This window comes from Centruroides vittatus, unplaced genomic scaffold, assembly GCF_030686945.1.
Source record: "Centruroides vittatus isolate TY-2023 unplaced genomic scaffold, ASM3068694v2 contig_799, whole genome shotgun sequence".
NCBI classification, from domain to species: domain Eukaryota; kingdom Metazoa; phylum Arthropoda; class Arachnida; order Scorpiones; family Buthidae; genus Centruroides; species Centruroides vittatus.
Window position 1 is genome coordinate 12,250 of NW_027122516.1, and position 16,334 is coordinate 28,583.

At 24.8% G+C, this 16,334-nt stretch overlaps 1 protein-coding gene across 4 annotated transcripts in view; it reads left to right on the forward strand.

Moving 5' to 3' along the window:
* The first annotated feature begins 6,309 nt into the window (after positions 1 to 6,309).
* LOC136981871 (scm-like with four MBT domains protein 1) overlaps positions 6,310 to 16,334 on the forward strand; it is a 37,358-nt gene continuing 27,333 nt past the window's right edge. For 3 of the 4 annotated variants that reach the window (XM_067278244.1, XM_067278246.1, XM_067278247.1), the window contains exon 1: positions 6,310 to 6,446. The gene's annotated coding sequence lies outside the window, so the exon portion shown is untranslated. Of the gene's footprint in view, positions 6,447 to 6,838; positions 6,956 to 16,334 lie in introns of those variants that run through there. The other variant, XM_067278245.1, reaches the window with a different exon arrangement.

Sequence of the window (16,334 nt, forward strand, 5' to 3'; positions counted from 1 at the left end):
AAAAATCTATTATGAAATATTCATTGTTTGTGGGAGTTTTATAAGAGATTGGTTGAATGACGAGGCTATAATCATGTTTACACTTGATACTGTTGTGTTTTATATCATACCGCACTCGCATATTGATCATAAATGTCTCTTGTGTGTACCTAACAACTTTCAAAATGCTTTGAAGATGTTTTATGAAAATTTTAATCATGAAATTTTATATTTATACACAGATAATTTCTATTGTTAAACTATTTTGTATGTTTTCTATTGATTTAGATAAAATATATCGAAGGGTTTGATGCGAATGTAACAAAAGCTTTGTAATAATAAACTATTAAAGTGTTAAATAAATACAAGACACACCTAAAATAAAATATTATACCACTACATGATATCAAGTTATTGATTTATAACTTTAAAAATACATATACACAACCCTCAATTCTCGATTTTCCAGACTAATGGAGGGAAAGGCCTATCAAATAATCCTTAAATTCTTTTTGAAATTGTTAACGTGTGTCGTGTTTACGTTAGTAGATCCTTGTTTTAGTCGATATATCATTTTTTAATCGACAATTATTATATATCTTTATACAGTGCATATATACATAAATTACTATATTATAACAAAAAATAATAATTTAGAAAATCTCGTGACTTCCGGTCCGGTTCGTATATAGTTAATCGATGCCTCAGGCTTCTAATCTTTCCATATCTGGTCTCAATTTTCATCTATGTAACCTCCGTTCTCGAGATTAACGAAGGACAGACAAACGGACTGACAATAGTGGAAGTGTATAGGTCTGCAATTTGAAAATTGCAGCCCAATAATACGGTAATTAATCTAATATAAATATACTTTTTATAAACGCCACTCTTAAAAATTCAGCGAGTTGCTTAACTTTCCCGGTGACATTTAAAACTGCGTGTAGCGCCATCTGTTATGATATTTTTATTTTAAACACTTTTTATATTTTTAATTATTATAAAATAACTGAAAACTTATATTTTGAGGATAAAGATTAGTTTTATAATAATAATAAAAAAAAATTGTAAATGATAACAAAGTCGTCGTTAAGTCCGACACTACTCGAGATATGACCCACGATCCTCTCTATCTCCCCACTCCGTCGACCTTTAACCACCAAAATTTAACATCATCAATCCCCCTAATAAACAAACCTCCCTGCGAAATTTCAGAAATTTTCAACAAAAAGCGTAGGAGTTATTAACACCTAAATTAGGAGCTCTTGCTGATCTGATCCTCAGTAATCCGGCATACTCTAAAGATTTCCTTGCTGTCTTTCTTTAGTAATGGATTGTTTTGGTGATTGAAGTTGTGTTGCTGTTTTTACAGCTCATGACAAAGCCATTTCTTAATTCCACGTTGATAAAACAAAGATAAATTGTATGTACAGTACCGGTACAGTAAGTTAGTTAAATGAGCGATAACAATTTGTAAATAAAGGGCTCGATAGATCGCTACTCCGGATTGGACAAAAATTGCAGGAGTTTTGAGGGCTTTTTTTTTTATTAGTAATTTGTTTCTTATTCTTGTGTTTTTTTTTTTTTTTTTAAGTACGGTGTACATACAATAAACTGCAAACTTGTATAACATTAAATTTAATGAAGAGTTAGACCTACAATTACCACATCACAGTAACAAAAATCATTACAGTTCCATAAAGAACCAGTACCGAAGAGTTACAGGTCACGTCATTCGTTGTCTTCAGGTCTATAAGCACTCTCAGTAATCCGACAACCTGTATTTTAAGGGATGCCAGATTAGCAAATGTCGACTGTACTTACCAATAATTCAGTTCAAATATCTCAGTAGAAAATAATTAAAGTAAAATTTATCATTTGGATTTAGATTTATTAATAATAAAGGAAATAATAATAATAATAATCATTTTATTAGCCTTAATTGATCATTTCAATGTATAAAACTCATTAAAAATAATAATAAATTAATAAAATAAAATGGTCTGTTATTATTATTATTATTATTATTACTATTGTTATTTAGTTCAGGAGTAAACATTATTACAATAAAAATAAAATACTCAAGACAATACATAATTGTGTTTATCAAAACTTTATTTGTAATAATCGATCCAAAAATCGCCATTTGTTCACTCTTAAAGAGCGTGAGAATGACACGTACCATATGTTGTGAAAAACAATATACAGTACTGTATTAGGCAGCTGTGTTCTAAAAATTTATCTGTAAAAATTGAATAAGGTCATAAAATTTAATGAAATTTGAATAATTTTTCAGCCATTTTTCTTGACTTTATTACTAATTTTTCTCTATTGAACTAAATTAAGAAAAAGAAAATCACCAGAAGTATTAAATAAACATACTACTGAAGTGGCCAGATAAAAACAATAATAATTATTTGTTTTTAAAAAACTTGGAATTGTTGAATCAGCAAACAATTAAATATTATAGTCTATGACAGTTTTCAAGTTAAATAAGGCACTACAAACAAGTAAACTTTATTGTTTACTTGTTTGTAGTGCCTTATTTAAAACAAAAAAAACCCACTTATCAAGTTCATTTAATATAAATATTATCGAGTTTTTTTTTACCACGTAAGCATATTTTATAAGATATAAATGTGTATAAAAACAATTCATTCCAATCAATAAAGTAAATATAGTGGTGCAATAAACTCGTCTACGATTAATCATAGATGAAAGTTGAGAAAAGTTGTTTATCAAGATAGTCTTAAGAACATGTTTTAAACGTCGTAAAAATAGCTAATTTTTTTTTTTTTAAAATAAATAAATTTACTAAGATTTTTGTTGCTTTTACGTTTACTTTAAATGTAAAATTTAATACATCCTTTTAAAGACATGATAGAAGAGTTACACCTGCAAGTGACTTCATCCATACGAAATTAAATTCGTGAGCTTTGTACGTGATTTTGTAACGAATTAATACAAAGTTAATAGAATTTTTATCCTATAAATTGATAAAATTCCACTAGTAATTCTTTATTCGAGTACTATAGTAAGTAAACTATGTACTCAAAATATTATAGAATAGCCTTGTACGTGTCAGAGTAAGCAAGCGACTGTGTTGAAATTAATAAATATAAATTGCAAACGGTTAAATTATATAAGAACTTTATATAGAAACGTAAATAAAAACAAATATTAAAGGATAATGTTACTAATACAAATACAAATTTTAAAAATACAAATACAACACACGTTTATATAATAAATTCATAAAAGAAACGATTGTAAATTCAGAATGTATTTTTATGAGGAAGATAATCAATAATCACTACATATAAAAAAAATTCCAATATATATATATGATAGATAAATATTTAAGTAGCACACAATACACATAAACCTACATAAATAATAGGATAAAAAGAGGGGATAAATTGTGATAAAAGATATCGAATGGTATAACAAAGCTAAATAGAAAAATAATGCATAGAATATTACATTAAATAAAATATAATTAGTCAAATTATTAGTCAATAATCGCAAAAAAAAAAAAAAATAAGAGAGTAACCCCTAGAAAGTATAGAAAAAAGAGATTAAGTAATTCGAGAAGAAAAATGTACTTGTAAAGCAAGATAAGGGAATTTGTACGGAATAAATACTTGTAAAGAAAGAATATTTTTATATTCTTTACTGACATGTTTTACATGACATTTTCGAATATTTTAACGTAGAAAGATAGCAGATATCATACGAAAATGAATATTGATTGCATTCAATTCGTTCTTGATAGAAAGTATTTCAAAAATATTAATCATCCTCGACGATAAAAAGATATACAAGAATTTAAAATATATACATATAAAAATCTATTTTTTTTAATATATAAATTAATTATTAAACATGAATTTTTATTAAGTTATTTCGAAACTCTTTTTAATTATTTATAAATCTAAAAAAAAAAAAAAAATCTATTTTAATTTATAAAGTATGCAGACAATTCTTACTAAATTTGTATTCAATTATATTAAATATTAGCCCATCCCTTACCATTCTGCTCCTTTCTAGATCAATAAACTCGATTGGTGATTGCTTAGAATAATAAATAATTTAGGATGTTTCTAGCTGAATATGCTCTTATTTTCCTCTTTTTTATATATATAATATATATATAAAAAAATACATAATTCAACTTTACAGATAGAAACTAGGTCATACCTGCTAGTTAAGATGGAAAATTCTTCCATCAGTGTCAACCGAAAATTGATATTTTCGTTATAGCTAAGTTAATTGCGTGATGAGATATATCGACCGTTTATACTCTATTTATCTAAATGTTTCATGAAAATTTGAAATTATATCATTAATTAAATTTAAAAGCCACGTAATAAAAGTCACAACTGAATTATATTTTCAATTAATTCTCAAGGAATGCCGCTTTAAAGATACAGAGGTAGTAGTACCTTTCATATATTTAGTTTACTTGCAATGTATGGACGTTAGAGGAGATTAAAATAGGAAAATATATTAGAAAAAAAAGGATTTGTCAAGTAAAAGGATTTATTATTATTATTTTTTTTAATACGGTAGCCATATTTAGAGACGTATTAACAGACATTTAAATAAAGGAATTATGCTGTTTAAAAGGTTATAAACGTTTCGATTAAGTTGCGTGTGATGCTGTAAACACTTTCGGATGTATTCATTTGATTTTTAATTTTAAAAAGTATCGATTATTTAAAGAATATCGATTGCCTGAGCATTGACTCCAGAAGAAAAAGAGAATCATTCAAATTTTTTTAACTTGCCAAACATTATCGATCGATAGATGGAAACGTACAGATAAAAAAAAAAGGGAAAAAAGTCCTCTTTTATAGAGATTAGATAACAATTTTTCTATTTTAATAACGTTTATTATTAGGAAACTTTAAGGCCTTTATCAATTTATTAAGATGCAAATGTTTAATTCATTTCTATATAATTAAAATAATTTTACAGATTTATAAGGTGTTAAAATTTACATTATAAAACCTTATAAATAAAAATATATAGGGAAAAAAGCATATATATATAAAAGACAAGGTTTAGTATATATTTTTTTCATTGTTTTACCATTTTTCTTTTTTTTTATTATTATTTTTTTTGTATTAATTGTTTTTAAAAAAATAATAAAATAATTGCATTTTATAATTTTTTTTTAATAAATGTAAAGGGAATTATTATTATTATTTATTATTATTTAAATGAATAATTTTAAAACATTTTCTATCACCTCCAAAAAAAAAAAAAAAAAACTCATTGCCAAGGCCATGAGATCAAAAATCAATATAAGAGAACATGTAATGATAAGTCAGCATGACTACTTTCTATTACTTTATATAGATAATAAATTGATTATTTATTAAATATAAATAAATTTTATATAATTTAATTTTTAAAATTTTATAAAAATTTAAATATAAATAATATATTTATTATATTATTATTTATATAAATTTTATAAATTTTGGATTATTTTAATCAAAAATGATAATATAAAAATAATAATAATAATAATTATTATTATAATCCATTTTTGTATTTTATAAAATGTTTTAATTAAATTTAAAAAGTTTTTGGCATTGATTTTAAATAATTAAAATATTAATTAAATTTTTTTTTTAAATTTATATTCATGTAATACGAATTTGAAATTTTAAATTCAAAATTAGTAATTATACATTATTACGTCAAATAAGAGAAAGAAAATATATAACATTTCGGAAATGTTTTGCTTTATTAATTTATAACGGACGAAATAATATATTAATTATCGAATTAAATCAATTATTTATGACGAAAATAAAATATTACGAAAGCGTGCGAGTCGACCAATAATTAAACAATTTATAAAACTGGTGAATCACGTGACTGCAGAAGTGTATATTCTTTCTTCATTGGCTTTGTCCTTGGAACAAAAAATAAAACTTAAATCGAATTATATTTAAAAGATAAGTTACGATAAGCTAAAATTATTACACAAAATATAAAAATTCGGTTATAAATCGCAAGCACAAGCACGAGTTACTATTATTATTATTATTAATATTATTTATCAAGAAGTATAATACAATAGGAAAAATTATTTTTTAAAAAAATCATTAAAGTATAATTAATAAGCGATTGATATAATTATATATTTAAAATAATATCGAAAGTTTAATATTTAAAATTGCAAAAAATAAATAAATAAATTGCAATTTCATAAAATTTTAGGAAAAATTAAAAAAAAAAAAAAATTTTCTTTCGGTGGATGACGGAAACACTATTCGCACGCATGCGCCGTCGGTGGCGCACGCTCATTCTGCCATCTTGTTTGGCGAAAGGAGATGGTTACCAGATTCGTCTTTATAAAGCGGTAAACTGACGTCACGTATCGGTCGAAGCGATTTGGAAAAAAATATTAATAATAATAAAAACTATAAGAAAATCCATCTATAATTATTAACGTAAGTTTTATTAAGTTTTATTTAAAGTTTTTTTTTTTTATCGAGTGCGGCGGCGTTGATATTGCGATCGCGTTCCGTCAGATCAACTGTATTACAGACTTATTACATTTATTATTATTGTTAATTTTGCTATATATAAATATATATTAATATTAATAAGGTAATAATTATATTGACTATTTGAGTTAGTAATTATTTTATTAGCCGATTTAAAAAAAAAAAAAATTGATAGTTTTAGAATTGGTTTTCTTTCTATGTATTTGTTTTGAATCGACTTCCTATGACGTCACAGATAAGGTTCCGCGCTGACGCGAAAAAGTTTCGCTTTTTTTTTTTTTTAATGTCACCGAGTTATTGTTTGCGTTTTAGTTATTTAATATTAATAATGATAAAATTCTACATTAAGTTACATTTATAGCATTTTGTTTACAAAAATTACGTTGGTAAATCAGCTGTTACCTTTTAATAATCCATTTCGAAGTGATCGTATTGTATTTCTTGTTTACTAGGTAAAAAGGCAATTTGTTTTTTCTAAATTATTAAACTATTTTTATAAATATTAAGCTTTTTAAAACTGTTTTTGATAAGATATTATATTATTTTTTATATAAAAATAATTTTTTTATTTAAAAATATTTAATTTTTTTTTGTGTGTGTATATAATTCACTTTATATGTTAAATTACATTACATAAAATAAATTTCAAAACAGAAAGGTAATTTATTTGTGTATCAGTTTTATAGGAATTTTTATATGGAGATAATTCAATTCTCATGTCAAATAGAATCTTGAAACTATTATAAATATTCTTGGAGAAAACAAACTTTTATGATTTATTTACTTTACTGAATTTGTTCACAGAATCGGCAACAAACTCTTAAATTTTAATTTTCACTTTGTTAAACAATACAAGAAAAATATCATTATGTAGTGTATGCGTAAACATTTAAATTTGCCAAATACAGATTGTTTATATGGTTCGATATATAAGAATTATGCACTTTTGTCTGCATTGCACATTAATTATGAATATTAATTAATTGTTGTTATTAAAGATCAATTAATAATTTAATTCGTGTTTTATTTATAGAACGTAATACAATATAAAATTCTACTTTTTATAATAAAGTAGTTAAAATTTGATGATGAAATGACAATAAAAGTACTACTATTATTCGGGATTTTTTATTGATAAAGCTATTAAGATACACTGTTATTAATTTGATTGTTTTTCTTACTACCTTTATGTCATGTAATACATATGAAAAATATCATATAACATTTATATATGAAAATGTAGATTTTTTTAATATATATAATTGAAAAAGTAATATAATATTCATGGTTAAATTATTTTATGCTTCAAAATTTATCAAATAAATTTGTTTTCATTCCTGTGTATATGAATATTGTTTAAAGAAACAGTTGTTTCTTTAAACAATATTCATATACACAGAATGTTTTAGAATCTAATTAAATCGAATAGTATGTTAATGTGAAAAAAATTAACATTAAAATTTTAAATTATTTGGGATATTATGGCGTCAATTTAGAAAATGATTTGGATTCGTAACATACACGTAAATAATGAAAAATAAAAAATTTTATTTTTAATTATTGCATTAATCAAATGTAAAAATATTTTTAAATTATTCGGATTTTTCTGTTTAATATGAAGTTATTTATATCAAAATCAAACAAATTTTACATTTTTATTTATATATTTATTTTCTTCTAAAGCAAGGCCATTATAAAATCTTCAAATTTCTGTTTTAATTTATATTATTGGAATATAATAGAATTTACCTGATATATGATATAATCAGAAACATAAAATATTTTCAGAAACTTCAAAAACAATAAAATGTTATAAATGTTAAACAAATTAATATTGATAATATCAAATATTTAAATGTTAATTCTAAAAACATTATAGTTGAAGAAAGTAATTTTATACAAAATATGTGTTAATAATCAACTTTACATTCATAACAACAGGATGCATTAGTTGCATACTTTTTTGTAATCAGTTTGCAATGATTTATGTGATTACAAATCAAGCTTTTCTTATTGTTATGAAATCAGCTGCTTAGATAAGATTTGAATGTAAAAATACCATACTTTCAACAAATAAACTTTGAAATAATATTTATTGATGTTAAGTTTAATATAAACTGTATACATATACAAAATATTAAGTACTGTAGTTTATATATATTTAAAGTTTAATGATAAAATTTTTTTTATTTTTAAAATTTGTATAATACTGTAATATTTTGCATCTCTACAGGAAATACTTATACTTGGTAATAATTCATTAATGAAATATTAATATACATAAGCATTGTCAATATGCAACATATTTTATTAATGACTTTTGCAAGATGATATAAATAAATTAATGCATTAATTGTGTAATACATTTTAAAATCTAGATCTTGTACAGTACATGTAAATTTTTCTTTTAAATATTTTTATTTGCTTAAAAGAAAGACTTTTTTTCAAAACATATATAAGAAGTAATTTAATTTAAAAACATACTATTGTAATATTATATAAAAAATATTATTATAGAGTATTTTTATTGTCGATAAGCTTTAGTCTTTGAGAAAATACGATTGAAGTGTAAATCAAAAATGAATTTTTTTTTTTTTTTTTATTGATTTTGTTTGAGTTTTGTAGGTATTTTTAGATTTTAATTTTGTCTTCTACATCTTTTTATATTATTTCATTATATATTTTGTAATATTAATTAAATAATTAAGATTTCCTATGTAAATTAGAAAATTAATTTTTATTCCTGTAAATTATACAATAAAAATACCAGATTGAGAATTATTTCTTGTAACCAATTATAATAATTTCCATATCTTATTTGTCATAATTAAAACCTTATTTTTAATTGAATTCCTGTACTTACAGAAGTTAATCATGGCTTTTAATTGACTTATGAAGTCAATTAAAAGTAAAAATTTTTATTTGTAATTGTTTTCATATTACAAAAGAAATCATACTGAATATATAATAGAATTTTATTTTTGAATATGATAATGTTATAGAATTTGAATTTTTACAGTTTAATTAGAATTCCCCTATATAAAATTTTTCTTAGACTTTCATAATAAAGTTATATTTAACTTTGCTCTTTGATATGAAATAACTACAAATTAAACCATTGAATTACATTAATTCACCTCAATAATTTTTATATTGAAATTATAAAATACATCTATTAAGTAGAATGTAGCCGAAACTAAAGTTAAATAATATATATTTAATATGCATTATTAATAGAGATAAGATAACATCGATAATGAAATGTCACACAATACATTATAATGAGGTCAATTGAATTGTCTGGATATAAAGAAAAATATATGATTAGCAATTCAGTTTATCGTTAGTTTAGTTAAATTAAGTAAATTCTATGTTATGCAATTTGTATATATTTAGGAAGAGTTTTTTTTTAATCCATTTAGACTTATAGTATATAAGTTATTATATTAATTTTATGAATAAAATATCTTTATAAATTTAGTTTTCTTTAAAATTTTCAATGTAACAGAAAAAATGAAAGGATAAATTTTTTTATTAATTATAAGTAGTTATAAAACATATGAAACTTTTTAATTAATAACCATTTTTGGCTCATCGTTAAATTTGAGAAAATGATCGTGGAATCAAATGTATCTATATGAATTTATAATGTCCATTTTATTTTAGACTTTGTTATACTGAATTTTAAAATGTTATATGTACTGTACAGTTGTTTGTTAATAATAACTTGATGACAATATAATTTATTTATAAATAACTTTTGTTTTTCCTTACAAAACATATGTGAAAAATTTTTTCTGTTAAAATAAACTTTATAGAAACAATTATTCAAACAATATGTATAGTACAAGGTAAAAATATCTTGTTTCTCTTAAAAACTAAGTAAAAAAATTTTAAATTTAATATTATGTTCAAAGAGTAACATTTTTATATAAGAAATTCTAGATCATAACAAATCAAAGTAAATATTGATTTTCAGAAAAGAGTATTTTTTTTTTAAGTAGATGATTATAAATTTGTTAAAAGAATATAGAAATTAGTTAGAAAATTTTATTGTATGTTTACTCATAAAGTAATAAATATAGAATGATGTACAGTTTAAAAAAAAAATGTTAAAGAATAACAAAAGATGAAAGAATAAATTTTGTCCTATGTATCAATGTCTTTGTTCTTGTTAAGGAATTTTATTTCAGTTATCAATTTAAAAGTTGCATTACATCATAAATGAAAATTACATTTTTAATTATTACATATTTTTAAATATAAAATTTAAAAAATTATATTCAGTTTTAAATTAAAATGCATAGGGATACTATGATGTAAAAGTTAAACATAATGTGGTGATTAATGAATGAAGTTTATTGTAGATAATTGTAATTATTTGAAGGAGTGAACAACGTTTATAATGATGATTGTTTTATGTACTCTACAGTACATATATTTTTAGTATTATTTTAAACTTGCAATTCTTAATTAAATCCGGTTCTATCTTGTATAAAAAGTTTCTAACTGAAAAATTCTAATTTTTATATAATATGCTTTTCCTATCTTTTAGAAATTTCAAAGGACATAAAGCCAAATATTAATCGTATGTGAAATTTTTTGATATGCACAGTCATCATATGAAGAATATTTAAAGAAAAAAATATATATCTTTAAATTTTCATGTAATCGAGTATTCTAGGATTTAAAAAAAAATAGTATTATATATATTGAAAATAGAATTATATTTATTGAGTTTATGAAAAAAAAATATAAATATTCTTGATTATTTGTGATCAAAATTATTGGCAGCATTTATAATGCTGCCAATAATTTGGATCACAAATAATAATCAATGAAGAGTTTAATGGATTTTTTATTCATGATGGATCTGTTGGAAACAGTAATGTGTATTTATATTGCTAATTTTTATATAACACTTTAAAAGGGTCGTTTTCCAATAGAGATTATTATTATTACAGTTGAGTCCACATAAGAGAATACCCTCAGAATCTCAGCATCATGTGCATCATGTGCATCATAACAAGATGAACCAGGGAATTCTTCTTGCATATTTGATTCTCTCCATATCTTCGTGTCTTAGCTGTTCTATTTAACATAACACACTTGGAAACATTAAACTCCATTATCACATAATTTTACTCTACTTATATATTGATTTCCAATCTTATGTCATCAGTTTTATTGTTTTATCAGATAATCAGTAAATACAGTATATTTGCCAGTCACTTTTCACTTCTTCCCAGAAATATATTAAGAAGCCTAGCTGAAAAGATTTGAACATTCTTGCTCTAAAATTTCTGAATGCTCTTTAATAAGATTTACAGCATAAAAAACAGATAAGTACTGCCTTAATGTAAGGTTGTGTGACTTCTGAAATCTGGTCACTGGTTCTTGCCTCTCCTGTCAAGATGAGGATATACTGTACATATGATCAGCACTGTTTGTTTATATTATTATATAATACTTTTTTAAGGTATTTTTAAAATTACTTTTGTAAAAGTAATTAAAAAATACCTTAAAAAGTATCTTTACAAAAGAATTACAATTCTTTTTTAAAGATACTTTTTTACATATGTAAATTGCTTTTTATATGTGTGAATAAAGCCTGTTTATTTTGATTCTGTAAGCTATTCAATATCTTTTGACTGTCCATTTATTTGAAAAACTGACAAATGAGACGTTTCTCCAAATCTCAACAAATATCATAGTTTAGAGCAGCAGTTGCCAACCAGTGGTCTGTGGAGAAATTTGGACATTGATCAACTCAAGGTTATGCAAAGTATTATGAAAGAAATGCAAAATGTTTAATTGCCTTTTCTCACTCATTGGGCATTTTTTTATTCGAATCTAAAACCAAACATGAAATGACTGTTGTCAATAAATCATAAATACTGATATTATTATTTAATCGACAATAAATAATGTTGTGAATTCGATTGTTGCCTTTGTGGAAAAGAGCCAAGAATCCATAAACTTTTCTTAAACAAGCAGCAACAAACTTCACACTAATTTATTATAATTAAGCAAGTGAATTTCATATTAATAAAGAAAAATGGAACTTTTATGATTATTATTCTATAAATGTTTGTATTGCTTAAAAAAATTCATAATAGTGGTCTGCGAGATTCAAAATTATGAGTTTAGTGGTCTTTGAAATCATAAAGGTTGGCAACCTCCTATTTCCACCCTGTTGCTCGTGTACCCTGGATGGTGATGTACCACAAGATTATAGATAGATCCTTATAAATCTTCCTTAGAATAGGGTTTCTTTATGCAGACTGCTGCTTTGAATACAGTGCTTATTTAAATGGATTGCTCTACTATCCAGTGCTTTGTTAACAGGAGTCCTCAATTTTCCTCTGTATGGGGAAGAGTTAGCCTTTATATGAAGGATTTAGGGTGGTGTTTTTATGCTTTAATAATGTTGTTTAATGTTTTCCTTTTGGAGTTCTAGTTTTGTGTGTCAAATGTATTATAACTCCAAAAGAATGTTATTGTGAGTTGACATTTAAGTATTGATTGCTTTAAATGTATGTTTTGCATTTACTTATATTGTTAGTATAGAGTTTAATCAATTATTATATTCTTTTGTTAGTTTCCGTTTGATTTGTGCATGATGAGCTTGGCTTGTTGAATCCTGAATATTTGTAGACCTCATCTTCATCCATTGACATATCCATTTTCAAGTACAAAGTCCTCTTTGTTTAAGATTCTCTTTGTTTTTCAATATGAAGTACAGTGAAACCTTGATCTATTGTTTCCCTATTAATCGTTTTCTCCACATCTATCAGTTGTTTTTTCCAGTAAGGAGGAATAAGGATCCCTATATATAATGTTAATTTTTCCATAATCTTCATTCCTGCATAGCTTGTTTTCTTCAATGTTCATTCTGTATTTTAACTAAAAGAAAAATATCATCCCACTTCAATCATTCTACCCCCAATAGAGGGCTCTAAATTGAGACACTGACTTTCATGTACTAATAATAAAAGCTCCCCATATTTAAAAGTTAAAAAAAGTTAAAAACTTTCATACATGAATTTGTGTACAAAACTAACCCAATTCCCCAAATAGCTCCTCATACTATACTTATCTAATAGGGTAATAAAACACAGTATTGTACTTTAATATTGTAATCATGCTGAAAGACAGACAGATTATGAATAATTCTTGCAATTATTTACACAACAATTAAATATATTTTATTTTATTGGTAAACTGCTCAAAGCTGCTTTGTTAAAAAACAGTTAAGCTATTTCCACTTTAAGTTAGCTGCTGCAGTACTAGTTCAGTGAGGTTCTGAGCACTGAAAACAGAAGTCAAGATGGCTACCATCATAAATTATATGCGTATTACATACTTAAAATGAAGTTTGTGACATACAAAAATGTATTTTGAACTGTTTATTTGAAAAATTAGAAATACACTTTTCCACATAATCTTCTATACCAGACATGGGCAAATGTGGCTCCGAGAGCCGCATGTGGCTCTTTTTGAGTTACATGCGGCTCTTGCTGAAAGTGTTAATTTCTGTTTTTTCTTATTATTTTTACAATTTTACTTTTATAATTATGTGAAAATATGTTTATTAAAAAATTCAATATTTGTTTTATATTATATTTATATTATATAATAAAATCGCGCGCCTTACCATACTACCCGCCACGACAGTACAGAACTGCGGCTTCCATGCATTTTGCAAAACCTACATTTTGGCTCCCACTGAACTCTTGCTTGCCCACTCCTGTTCTATACCAACATAGACGTCTTCAGATTTATTATTAAAGGCGAATGCACATGTTACACTGTTGTCATTTGCCATATAAGTGATGCATTTTTACAAAATATCAAATTTTTCTGATCAGCTGCCTCTGATATATCAATACATTAGGTATTCTTACCAAAAGAAAATAGAACAAATTACAATAATCTTAACAATTTTTGAAATGTAGAATAAATGCATGTTTGTGTGCAAGTGCCATATCATTTAGTATTACAGAAAGCTATCATACAGGCATATCACTGGAAAATACATATTTTATATGAGATAAACAATAAAAATGTCGACGTCATAAATTTCTTGCGTCAATCATTTTCTTGCATCAATTGTTTCTTCCCCAACTCCTGCCAAAAATGATAGATCAAGGTTTCACTGTATTCTGCATTGGTCTAAACCAAACTCCATTTGAATGTCAGTTGAATAAATGTGCATGCATAACTTCTAAACTTGTAATTTCTAGGTATTTTAATTGTGCTTGTGTGGATGTGTAACATTTATGTTGTCCATGTAAATGAAGTGAATTTGTATTTGTATTTAGTGTTATTTAACCTATTAGACAGTGGGTTTAAGGCCAGGCAGAACCAAAATGGACTTAATGAATCTCCCTGGAAAATTCTCCACCTTCTGTGTATTTAGTTTGTTTTGATGAAATCTGTGGTATTCACCAGTTTTCCATTACGTTTTCTAGAAATGTAATAAGTTGGATGTATTTTTTACAGATGTAGTGTATAAGTGTAGGACGCTATCAAATGCTTTGTTATCTATGTATCTTTTTGTGTTGTTTATGTATTTGGCATAGAATAACTGAATCTATGAGTAATTCTTTTTATCCCATATGGTTTCTGTGACAATTCTTTTGTTGTTCTGTGAGAATATTGTATTATTCTATCTGACAGTATATTTTGTTTTTGATGTATGAAGTGAGTATTTTTTTAGAGTGTAGGAAGACATATAATTAGTTTATGTTGTGTAGAGCAGAGATCTCCAATTTTTCTCTGGGAGGACCATGTGAGTCATGAAAGATGAGTCTTGGAGCCAGGTACAAAAGATGTAGTCAAAGATTAAGATTTTTGTTTCTGAATAACAACAGACAAAAGTCAATGAGAAATTTGCAACTGCTTTTTTTAAAGAAGCTATCAAAATTGGGGATAAATTTTGTGGCATCCAAGATTAAAATCTTTAAATATTTATTGAACAAAGATGTTCAATATTTTGATTTTTATATATTTCATTTTCAGAAGTTTGTTCACAAAGGTACATAGAAGCAAAAATAGAAAATATTCCCTGTGAAAACTTCTATCCAGTGGCATAGCATAGTGGGGGCGGCAGGGGCGGCCCGCCCCAGGCGGCACTTTTAGGGAGTGGCAAAATTTCACAATAAATAATAATAATACAATACACCTGTACAATACACAATAATGATGATTGTTCTTGCCGAAAAGTTCTTTAGAATTACTGTATATTTTAGTCTTTTAAATTGAGATACCTAAATAAGAGGGCGGCAAAATTTTCCTTAGCCCCGGGCGGCTGACACTCATGCTACGCCACTGCTTCTATCCAATATTTTTACTAGATTTGTCACAATGGTTAGATGCAGAAGACAACTTTTACTCCTTATAATATCCTCTATTGAAATCAAAATGCATTTTGAACTTTTTTGTCCCTCTTCAGTTGATTTTACAATTGTTATTCCAACATTTGATAACCTTACAATAAAATTTTTAAAATCTTGTAAAATGTTGTATATTTACATAACTTTAAAGACAAGTTACTAAATATTTTTAAAAAAATTTCAATAAGTTTTAAATGTCTAGTTTAATATTTAAAATGTTTCCATTCTATCAAATTGTGCTTTTGTTCGTAAAATTTAGTTTTGCTCCTCTCTTATAAGGTGCTGTCCATAAATAATGTCCACAGTGGAAGGGAGCGAGAGGGTTAATATAGAAAATCAAGCCCAAATTATATAATTAGTTATATTAATTCTAGTGTTATGTAAACGTTAAACAATGTTTAAACAGTAAGAATAACAAAAATGATATAATTTT